General features: G+C 43.2%; 1 long non-coding RNA gene across 1 annotated transcript in view; it reads right to left on the reverse strand.

Moving 5' to 3' along the window:
• LOC125640000 (uncharacterized) overlaps nucleotides 1–9116 on the reverse strand; it is an 80245-nt gene extending 71129 nt beyond the window's left edge. Inside the window, exon 1 of the long non-coding RNA XR_007357669.2 lies at nucleotides 9026–9116. This is a non-coding gene — a long non-coding RNA (uncharacterized LOC125640000). The remainder of the gene's footprint in view (nucleotides 1–9025) is intronic.
• Between the last annotated feature and the right edge of the window lie 3420 nt (nucleotides 9117–12536).

Below are 12536 nucleotides of genomic sequence, written 5' to 3' on the forward strand. Positions count from 1 at the left end.
GAGAAGGGTAACAAAGATGATCAAAGGTATGGAATGGCTTCTAGACAAGGAGAAACTAAAGAGATTAGGGCTCGTCATCTTAGAAAAAAGACGATTAAGGGGGGACAGGATAGAGGTCTATAAAATCATGAATGGTGTGGAAAAAATGAATAGAGAAGTGTTGTTTACCCTTTCCCACAATACAGAAACCAGGGGTCACCAGATGAAATTAATAGACAGCAGGTTTAATTCAAACAAGAGGAAGTACTTTTTCACAGACTGCACAATTAACCTATGGAACTCATTGACACAGGATTCTGTGAAGGCCAAACGTATATCTGGGTTCAAAAACAAATTAGATAAGGTCAGGGAGGGCAGGACTATCAATGACGATTAGCCAAGACTGTCAGGGATGTGACCCCATGCTGGGGGCAACCCTAAATCTCTGAGTGTCAGTAGCTGGGAGGAAAAGATAGTGATGGATCACTCCAAAATTGCCCTGTTCTGTACACTCGCCCTGAAGTTCTGACGCTGGTCACTGGTGGAGACAGGATATGGGGCTAGATGGACCATTGGACTGACCCAGTATGATTGTTCTTATGTTCTTAAGCACCTGCTTATCTCAACAGCACAGCCCCAGGGGCATCATTTGCTGTGGGACTAAAGAGGCCGTTGTCCCCATTGTAACAATTGGGCCTACAAATTCACTCTAATTGTGAGCTCACATGTAAAAAGTAGGTACAAGTTCATAAGATGTCACCATAACCTATAACAGCTAATGCTCCTGGGGAAAGGTATGAAAGGGAGACAGACTGAATTAGTCCAAACAACAAGGTCTCCTGGTAAAACTCAAGGGCAACATTAAGATCATACCTGGCAAACAAGAGAAGTGTGGAACCAGAAGTCAGTGAACTAAAATTGGTGTGTCAGAAACTAGGCCTAATTAGTGGACAAAATAATGAGGCGATGGGCTATTATGTCCACCATTCCCTTTGTGAGCTTTAAAGAAAGAGACTTTTGGGAGAAAAATTGGCTACTGTGGTTCGGGACTATTTAGATAAGCTGGACGAGCACAAGTCCATGGGGCCAGATGTGCTGCATCCGAGAGTGCTAAAGGAGCTGGCGGATGTGATTGCAGAGCCATTGGCCATTATCTTTGAAAACTCATGGCGATCTGGGGAAGTCCCGGACGACTGGAAAAAGGCTAATGTAGTGCCCATCTTTAAAAAAGGGAAGGAGGAGGATCCGGGGAACTATAGGCCAGTCAGCCTCACCTCAGTCCCTGGAAAAATCATGGAGCAGGTCCTCAAGGAATCAATTCTGAAGCACTTAGAGGAAAGGAAAGTGATCAGGAACAGTCAGCATGGATTCACCAAGGGCAAGTCATGCCTGACTAATCTAATTGCCTTCTGTGATGAGATAACTGGCTCTGGGGATGAGGGGAAAGCGGTGGAAGTGTTGTTCCTTGACTTTAGCAAAGCTTTTGACACCATCTCCCACAGTATTCTTGCCAGCAAGTTAAAGAAGTATGGGCTGGATGAATGGACTATAAGGTGGATAGAAAGTTGGCTAGATTGTCAGGCTCAAAGGGAAGTGATCAATGGCTCCATGTCTAGTTGGCAGCCAGTATCATGTGGAGTGCCCCAAGGGCCGGTTTTGTTCAATATCTTCATAAATGATCTGGAGGATGGTGTGGATTGTACCCTCAGCAAGTTTGCAGATGACACTAAACTGGGAGGAGAGGTAGATATGCTGGAGGGTAGGGATAGGATACAGAGGGACCTAGACAAATTGGAGGATTGGGCCAAAAGAAATATGATGAGGTTCAACAAGGACAAGTCCTGCACTTAGGACGGAAGAACCTCATGCACCGCTACAGACTAGGGACCGAATGGCTTGGCAGCAGTTCTGCAGAAAAGGACCTAAGAGTTACAGTGGACAAGAAGCTGGATATGAGTCAACAGTGTGCCCTTGTTGCCAAGAAGGCCAATGGCATTTCGGGATGTATATGTAGGGGCATTGCCAGCTGATGGAGAGACGTGATCGTTCCCCTCTATTCAACATTGGTGAGGTCTCATCTGGAGTACTGTGTCCAGTTTTGGGCCCCACACTTTAAGAAGGATGTGGAAAAATTGGAAAACGTCCAGCAGAAGGCAGCAAAAATGATTAGGGGACTGGAACACATGACTTATGAGAAGAAGCTGAGGGAACTGGGATTGTTTAGTCTGCGGAACAGAAGAATGAGGGGGGATTTGATAGCTGCTTTCAACTACCTGAAAGGGGGTTCCAAAGAGGATGGTTTTAGACTATTCTCAGTGGTAGCTGATGACAGAACGAGGAGTAATGGTCTCAAGTTGCAGTGGGGGAGGTTTAGGTTGGATATTAGGAAAAACTTTTTCACTAGGAGGGTGGTGAAACACTGGAATGCGTTACCTAGGGAGGTGGCGGAATCTCCTTCCTTAGATATTTTTAAGGTCAGGCTTGACAAAGCCCTGGCTGGGATGATTTAATTGGGGATTGGTCCTGCTGTGAGCAGGGGGTTGGACTAGATGACCTCCTGAGGTCCCTTCCAACCCTGATATTCTATGATTCTATGATACTGGAGTGAGCTTCGCTATCCTGGCTGCCACCCTCACCATCTCCTGGGACCCTGGACCTTCTTCATCCTACTCCTGAGAGCTGTCCTGACCAGACCAGCCAAGGAGAGAGATCCAGATGATATTGCTATCTCTACTGAATCCCAACCACCACTGGGGATGTGCCTTTTTCACACCTGCCTCACCCTCCTTCTGTGTCCGCCATCTTATTTCTTCTCTCTCCTACCCTCTCCTTTTTTCTTCTGTTTAAAAGAGCCAGGCTTAGTTGGCCAAGACTGCATATTTTGCAACACTCCTGTAAGCCTGTGACCAGAAAGAGTCAGCTAAAAGCACTGCCTTACGTAGCCTGGTCCTGGTATGAGTTTACCAGGTCTCGGAGTGGCTGATAAGAGTGTGTGCTCTGCCTGTGTTTTTCCAGCAGTGAGATTGCAGGTGAGAGAAGCTGCATTTTCTCTTTGTGGTTTTTGTGAGTGTTTGTCTTATTTTGTCTGCTCAGGAAATGGGATCAGACTTTAACAACAGCAACGAGAACAGCTCCAACCCATCTCAGCTCCCTTCTGTCTTCCCCCAAAGGACAGTTATTAGCATCTTTAATATCACCTAGGAGACTGTCAGACAGGGTATTTTCCATCTAAAACCTCTCTCCAGCTAAAGGGAACAAGAGATTTTCCTGTATCTTTAATAAAAGGTTGAAAGGATTTTCAATGGTGTGTTTGCCATGGCACTAAGCAAGCTGAGGCCTCTGTACACCAAACCTCAAACCTGGTTTAACATTGTTCAACCTCGGAGAGTGACTGAGTTATGTTAACACCTTTGGCCCATTTATTCCAACTAAATTAATAAAACACTCCTCAACGTTGGTCTGCACCCCTGCCCCTGATTTTCTAAATGCTCCATTAGGTCTTCCACTCTTTGCCCCACATTTGGACACGGTTATTAAGAAAGCAAACTTTGCCACACAGGGAAGGAAGCATTTACCCCCATTAAGTTCATGAGCTGTGATGTGTTTTGTTTCTTTAGAGGAGCAAGTGAACGTTATTATTTCTCCAAGTGTTCCAGGAGAGAGCGGGACACTTCATGGTGGATGGTTTGGGGAAATTCAGGACTGGGAGTGTGGTGGGATCACCCCTGCATAAGGTAACTGGGTGATAGAGACTAGAATGGGACTGTCATGTTGTAGGCAGGCTGCTGGGGTCAGAGCGCTGAATTGGGGCTGCATAGCACACAAACACTCAAGGAGCTGCATGCTTGTCTGCTTGCTGTTGGTGTCCAGGCTGTGAGTCATAAGCACAGAACAGTTAAAGCACCCAGAGTTACCAGGCAGGTGATGACAATTCCTCACTGGTCTGGATTTCACCTCAGAGTGTGACTTTCCCTCTTTAGTAAAACTTGCCACATCTCTGATTTCAGTTAGTGCTGTTGTGACTGAACAGCCTTATGCATGATTGGATACTGCAGCAAGACTGTTAAACATATCTTGGAGCACGTCTCGAGGGTGTGAATTCCAAGACAACCAGGACTAAATTCTGGTTACCGATTGACAATGTACATTATAATAGTTTGTTTTCAAAACATTTCTAGTAATATTAGGATGAAAAATCTTGAAGAGTTAATTTTTATTGGGAAAGACATAATTTGCTCTAGAGTATAGTCCCTATAATTTTCTTAAAATACAAACTAATCTGAGACATAACAATAACCAAAAGCCATAGTTCAAATTGTTGCTCATTGTTATTGCTATTAAACTGCTGTTATTGACTGTATAAACCTACAATGTTTTGAACCCTATCTTCTTTTGTAGTGTGCAATGCTCCAAACAGCTGTTAAATAGAACAAAAGCATAATCCATCAGCATCAGTCTGAATAACTATAAACATCCCATTTCCTTGAAGACAAACGTGGCATAGAATATGATCTGGAGTTGCCTAAATTTAACATCGGAATTATATAGTTCCTATATTTTTTAAAAAAGCAGCATTGAAAAGTTTGAATTTTATCCAAACTTCAAAGCTGGCATTTGACACAGCTGTGTTGTTTTCTGGCTTGGTGGATACCAAATGTGGAAGATTTAAAATTCGTATTTCTTGCATTGATGCTGGTTAAATAATCACCCCCAGGTTATGCATGTATTCTGATGCTGGAGGCTCAGAAAGATGAGAATCTCTGCTATTCATAGACTGATTCCTGCTGGCAGATTTAAGGCCCAGTTCCTGGGGAGATAACAGAAGAGTTAGCTGGCTTTATTTAATATTTATATTATTATATCACTGGGAGGCCTTGAACAAGATCAGGGACCCAGTGTGCAAGGTGCTGTGCAAATGCAGCCTGTCTAGAAGAGCACTCCATAACTACAGATGCAAAAATAGCATTAAAAGCCTTCAAGAGAGGAAGAGAGAAAGCCCTGCAATGGCTAGCTGGAAAACCTAACTTCAATCCTCAATAAAATGAGGGGACAGGCAGAAAAATCAGTGATAATCTAAAGCAGGAGCTCCCCAACTTTTTCACTGCCTGGATCACATCTTAATAGAGTGTCTCTTGGACAACTTCCCTTTCCATTGGCAGTTGAGTAACGTCCTGCGGCAGCTACAGCAATTGTTTGTGTGGCAAAATAACAAGGCTATTTAAAAATTAATTGCTCAGTTTAAAGGCTTTTGTAAAAGGGTGAGACTAGCAGTTTTGGCCCACCACAGAGGAATGGCTACAATAGATGGCACCACCCCAGGGGGAGGTATGTTGCCTCCAGAAGCCAGAATGCTTCCTAGAACCCCCAGGCATACACAGGCTGCACAGCCACTACTAAAACCTCTCCCTTCAGCATGCCAGTCCCATATATCAAGGACCACTGTGGACAAGGGATGCCTGTACGTGGCCCGGCCTTCCCCCTGCCTCTCGGGGTACCATACACTCACCGTGGCTCAGGGACTGCAATGTTGCTTGGCCTTTACAAGGGAAAGGATCCTTATGTCCTGTCTTCAGGTTCACTTACACAAAGATCAGGAGGAATTAGACCCCAGATGATTTAATTGGTACTTTTCTGAAGATTGACAAGAAAGGTGCCATTTAGGAAAAGAAAAAACAAGTGATTGGCATGAGGTTTTTAGGATGGCCGCATTGAGTTCCTCCTCCCGCCCCCTCTGCATAGTACAAGTCCTTGCTAGTGTTCTTTTGGCACTTTGAAAGTGACAAACACTGGAGGGAGGGGAAGATCAGAGAAGTCTGGTCGTAGGAAACAAAAATGCTTTCTCTGATTGGATTCAAGACTTTTAAACCTGAACCTAACCAAAAAAATGTTTTTCCTTTTCGAAAAGCCAGGCTATTTTGAGCACATTCATATTTCTGTGACTCTCAGTTAGTTTCAAACAGTAATGGATGGCCGCAAATCATTCCATTCAAGGACAACCAGGAAGGTGGATTGGGATCAGATGTGACAAGACCTGGACTGTAATGCTGATCCCCTGATGTTTTTCCACACTCCATTCACTTTCAGTCTGCACTACTTCCTTGTTTTAGATCAAGGGAAACAGCAACAAGAAAAAACAAAAGTAAAATATCCATGGGGTGTACATATCTCGTTTGTAACTGGCTACAGGAATTCTGAGAGCAAAATGGCTGCTATCTCTAGACAGGACTTGAAAAAACTACTCACTCAGAAATTTTCCCCAGGCAAGTGGGCTAACACAGGCAAAGGAGCCATTGTTCCCTCGTGATAGGTACTGCAGCACCATTGCAAAAGAGAAGCAGAGAGATAATGGCACAGGTGCCCTTGCTCCTTTCACAGGAGGGCAGGCAGGAACCCTGAAAACAGATCCATGTGGAGAAAAGCTGCTAATACAGACAGTTTCCTACACATCCTGCAGCCCTGTAGCCCCAGAAGAGTCCAGTATTTGTTTATTTATGGGAGGTAGGAAGACCAGAATTAGTATTGGGAATGAGGGAACCAGTCATTAGTTAAATACAATGGTGGAGGATCAAAATTCCAGCTTTGACTAGTGAGGGCAGACGGAGAGTCATGTATCTAACTTGAAACAAATGTAAAATAACACATCTGGGAAATAATATTTATCTCATGCTTGAGCTAAAAGATTATCTTCATTACATGTCATTAGTCATTGCATTTCATAGCTTCATAGAATTTAAGGCCATAAGAAGCCATCAGATCATCTAGTCTGACCTCGTTTGTATAACAGGCCATTAGTTTTCACTCATACACTCCTATATTAAGCCCAAAGACTTTAGTTAGACTAGAATCATAGAATCATAGAATATCAGGGTTGGAAGGGACCTCAGGAGGTCATCTAGTCCAACCCCCTGCTCAAAAGCAGGACCAATCCCCAATTAAATCATCCCAGCCAGGGCTTTGTCAAGCCTGATCTTAAAAACTTCGAATGAAGGAGATTCTACCACCTCCCTAGGTAACGCATTCCAGTGTTTCACCACCCTCCTAGTGAAAAAGTTTTTCCTAATATCCAACCTAAACCTCCCCCACTGCAACTTGAGACCATTACTCCTTGTCCTGTCCTCTTCTACCACTGAGAATAGTCTAAAACCATCCTCTCTGGAATCACCTCTCAGGTAGCTGAAAGCAGCTATCAAATCCCCCCTCATTCTTCTCTTCTGCAGACTAAACAATCCCAGTTCCCTCAGCCTCTCCTCATAAGTCATGTGTTCCAGACCCCTAATCATTTTTGTTGCCCTTTGCTGGACTCTTTCCAATTTATCCACAGCCTTCTTAAAGTGTGGGGCCCAAAACTGGACACAGTACTCCAGATGAGGCCTCACCAATGTCGAATAGAGGGGGATGATTACGTCCCTCGATCTGCTAGCTATGCCCCTACGTATACATCCCAAAATGCCATTGGCCTTCTTGGCAACAAGGGCACAGTGCTGACTCATATCCAGCTTCTCGTCCACTGTCACCCCTAGGTCCTTTTCTACAGAACTGCTGCCTAGCCATTCGGTCCCTAGTCTGTAGCTGTGCATTGGGTTCTTCCGTCCTAAGTGCAGGACCCTGCACTTATCCTTATTGAACCTCATCAGATTTCTTTTGGCCCAATCCTCCAATTTGTCTAGGTCCCTCTGTATCCTATCCCTGCCCTCCAGCATATCTACCACTCCTCCCAGTTTAGTATCATCCGCAAATTTGCTGAGAGTGCGATCCACACCATCCTCCAGATCATTTATGAAGATATTGAACAAAACCGGCCCCAGGACCGACCCCTGGGGCACTCCACTTGACACCGGCTGCCAACTAGACATGGAGCCATTGTTGAGCCCGACAATCTAGCCAACTTTCTACCCACCTTATAGTGCATTCATCCGGCCCATACTTCTTTAACTTGCTGACAAGAATACTGTGGGAGACCGTGTCAAAAGCTTTGCTAAAGTCAAGAAACAATACATCTACTGCTTTCCCTTCATCCACAGAACCAGTAATCTCATCATAGAAGGCAATTAGATTAGTCAGGCATGACCTTCCCTTGGTGAATCCATGCTGACTGTTCCTGATCACTTTCCTCTCATGTAAGTGCTTCAGGATTGATTCTTTGAGGACCTGCTCCATGATTTTTCCAGGGATTAATGCATTTCAGTCCTCAGGAGACTAAACTGTGTCACAGGGAGAGACCAAAATGCCACCAACATCCATGGCCCCTGGAGTGGCAAGGAATTGATTAGGTGAGATATCTCCAGATGTTCATTGAAATGCTCTCCAAGCCATTAGTCACTGATGGGCAAGACCATCAAGTATATTCTCCAGGCCTGTTTTGCCTATAGAAATGAATGCACAAACAAAAATGCTGCTCTGGCACAGTGTATACTTGGCATACACACTGCTCCATCGTATGTCTACTTAGCTAAATCATATTTCCCTACAAGAGTTTCAGATCATGATGTGGATGGCAAATATACGTAATCCATCCCTTCTGGGACATGAACCTTGGATCCAGTTGAGTGCTAACAGGAGTAGCACTGACTGATACTACCTGTGGCAGTACAGGTACCCATCCAAGAGACATCATATCTGATATACAATGAAATATTGTCATTTTAAAACTTGGACTACAGGAGTTTTAATTTATCTAATCATTTGGGCCAGTTCAGTAAATCACCCCAGAAGAAGAAAAATGATCAGTCAGTGGACTTTATTCTAATCCACTGGCATGCAAAATGTTTAGATGCCTTTACCTAACATCAGGTCAGGCTTGAAGAGTCCCATTCTAACGTGATGTGCTATGGGAGTGGTAATTTGAAAAATATGGCCACTTGTTCCAAAAAAAGGTCAGTTTGCATTAAATATATAATGGCATCTTGTGCCAGCAGAACCAACCTGCAAAATCTTATGCCAGTTTCCTGACATGGAGAAATAACATTGTATATGCATAATAATACCCGCCTAAACTGACAACACTGGATGTACACTCTAAAAATGAAAGGAGTCAAAAGAGTCTCACCCAAGAAGGAGATATGGAGGAGTGATGGAAAGGGCAGCAGGGATGGAGAAAGCTGAATCTCTGAGTCTGGGAGAGCTTCCATGTCAGAGAAGAAATGACTCACCTTCTGAGTTGCTAGGAAACAGAGCTAGGAAAAACACAGGAGCTCTGGAGTGAGAGTTAACCTACACTACAACACTGCCTAGTGAGTGAGATGGTTGCCAATCTTTAGACTAGATACATATCTAGACACATACTATTGATTTTTCTCTCAGCTTTCTTAGAGGCACTGCTTACTTTAAGATACTTTTGGAATTAGGCAGTTATTGTGCAGTTACTGTGGGCTATTCTTGAAAACAGAAAAAATAAATGTCTGGCCTCTGGCTAGAGGTGGAGGGGGTGGATTTACCTGACCTGCACTCTTGTTCACAGGTGTACAACAGAAGGGTGTCCAGTCTCAAAGGTGCTTCCAGATGCTGAGAGTCTGGGGACAGCCTGGTTATTGAGGGGGATGGCAGGAATTCAGGTTACAGATATCTTCTAATAGACATCTAGCTGGTGAAGGGCAAGGCCATGCCAATGTTTTCAGCTAGAAGTCTGTAGTTTACCAATATGCTGGTTGTTAGACAATAGAAATGTAGATTGTGAAACTAAAAGGAAGGCTAAAATAAAGCACACTATAGTATCAAGAGACTATATTCTGCTCTCGAGTTGGAATAGACTCAATAATTTACTGGGTCTGTTCTATTTTTAATTACTATGGTCTGGTGAGAAGAGTAAGCAGCAGGTCATGCCAGAATAAATTGGATTAAAATCTCCTTATATCCTTTCTAACACTGATCCTTTACCATTAGGATTTAAATCTGACTGTAAATGAGTTAAATGGAACATTCATAATACCTGTAAATCAACTTGTCCCCTGAATCTCTAAAGAAATAATCATATTTGTATTTATATAATATGTCACTTTACAGGTTTGTTAGGACTCAGGAGTTCCTGACTTCCAAACCTATGCTCATTTCCCTAGACTTACTGCCTCATCAAATAATGGGAAATACTAACCTTTACATAAATGTTCAAACTATTTAATTGCAATGCTACTGTCATGCACCTGATTGGCCAAGTTTTCAAACAGGCACATGTAAAATTGTATGCATATTTCTTGCATACAGTTGAAGCATGCAGATACCCCAGTGAGCATGTGCAAATCAGGTTTTCTACACACGCATTTATGTCAAAACCCCAAACTGTGCATTCACATAAGAATATTTGGATAGAAGAATTTTGCAAGCATGCACTGCTAAAAATGTGGCTATCAAAATAACCTCTGATAGGTGATTAAATTGTATTCTAGTTGTTTACTTTCAATGGCAATGCACTGTTTTTTCAAATACTGGTATGGTGAGCTGTACTTACTCAAAACCAGAGGTGCACCGCATTTAACAACACAGGGTGCATCCTGTTTTCAGTACAAAAGAATTAGCCAATCCCTGTTTGTTTATGCGATGATGTTAGCTGGTCTACCGCTGTAATGGGAGTGCAATGTGTTAACCTTGTTTGTTTTGAGGCTAAATTACCAGACCTTCTTGTTAAAGAAAAAGAGAACCATTCTTAATGGGCCTTTTGTAATAGGACACTAAAAGTTAGACCTGTCCTTCAAACATATCTTGAAGCAAGGCTAGCGACAAGTGTTACACTTGAAAGGAAGTTTGAAGAGGCCACTGAAAAGAAAGCTAGTATGACAAAAGAGATTTAATTAAAACTTAAATTATTATCTAGTGACACCACTTAATGCCAAAGCAATGCCCTTGCACAATTTCTCTCTCTCTCTCTGTGTCTTAGGAGAAACAACTGCCCTCGATTCAGTGTTTGGAATGGAGAATGTACTGTGGCAAATTGCTGGCACGATTATGATGGGTCTCACGCTTCTTCTTCTTGTGTGTGTGTGTGTGTGTGTGTGTGTGTGGGGTTTCAGGGCCCAGTTTCCTGCCCATGAACTAGAGTATCAACTGTCCCACTAGTAACCCAGAGAAGGGTAGTGGAGAGGGAGGGACCCAGGTCCACCCTCTACTCCCAGTCCCAGCCCAGGGGCCCTAGGGATAGTGGCAAAGCACTTGAACTAGTGCTTCCTTCCCCTGGGCTACTTCCTCTCCTGCTCTTCAGCTTGTGCGGCTTCCTGCCCTCTCTCTGCACAAGCCAGGTGTCTCTTTACCTAGGGTCTTGGTCTTCTAAGCAGCCATGGCACATCTCCAAACTCTCCTCTACTTCAGCTCCCCCAAACTGCACTCTGTTCCAACTCCTTCAGACTGCTCTCTGCTCCAACTCCAAACCACTCTGTTCCAACTCCTTCAAACTGCTCTCTGCTGCAACTCCAAACCACTCTGCTTCTGCTCCAACTCCTTCCCCTGGCTGATTGGGGCAGGGGGGTTTTATCAGGTGACTGGCTTCAGGTTCTCTAATTGGTTTAAGGTGCTTTTAAGTGATCTATAGAAACCCTTCTTTCCTCTACAGGGAATAAGGCTTCTCCTCATCCTGGGACTTACATATCTGTCCTATATCACTCTCCTGCTGCCTTCTGGCCATGCTATAGCACAGTATATAGTCTTTAATTTCACAGTGGCAAGATGACATTTTAGAATTATATGGTTATGGTAAAGTACAGCAGTAATAGAATACCATGGCCATGCTCAAGTACATATAACTAAATGAAAGCAAAGCTCTTCCACCCTTCAAAAATCAGCGGAGGGAACATGCTCTTGAGCCTCCATTCTAGATTTGCTGCTTCACAGGAGCAGATCCTTACTCTTGATTTCGAAAGGGCCCCTTAAACTCAATGGGACTTGTAGCATAAGGGATGACTGTGAGTAAAGGGTAGAAGAATCTCTGCTTGAAATGCACGTTTGAGCATGGGCAATAATAAAACGAGCACTAACAAAGCTAGGTGCCAGATTCAGTTGGCGTAAAACAGCACAGTTCCAATGTCCCTAACCTTTAAAAAAACAGTGGCGGGGATTTGTTTCAAAGAGGACTGAATTCAAAATGGCAGCCCCTCAAGAATCTGTAGTTTGTCCTGAGGGAATCCTACGTTAAAGCAACACCATATGAATCCTCTTGAAGGGATTCGGGAGGGTTAATGGAGGGAAAAAGTGGAATATATGATCTTCAAAGGAAAAAAGTTGTGCATTTAATATAATGGCTTCACAATGCATAATGTTTAGAAACTTGAATCCAACAGAGTCAGTAGGGTTTTTTTTAATTAGGACTGTAGAGTTTTATTATTTAAAAGGTTTTATAAAAGTGTTCTAAATAGACCATGGAATTGCTATAGCAAATTTTTTCTGTTGGAAATTACTCAGCCATTTGGTTTTTATTTTTGCAAAAAAGTACAAGCCTTTTGAACACGCATTTGATATGCTTGTTGATGCATCACAAAAAGGAGATATGCTTTGAATTCTCCTTAAAAACACCATGTAAACACATGGCTTATGTATAATTGGAACAAAATACCATCTCCATATAGAGTGCTTTCACA

Source organism: Caretta caretta, chromosome 7, assembly GCF_965140235.1.
Source record: "Caretta caretta isolate rCarCar2 chromosome 7, rCarCar1.hap1, whole genome shotgun sequence".
Classification (NCBI taxonomy): domain Eukaryota; kingdom Metazoa; phylum Chordata; order Testudines; family Cheloniidae; genus Caretta; species Caretta caretta.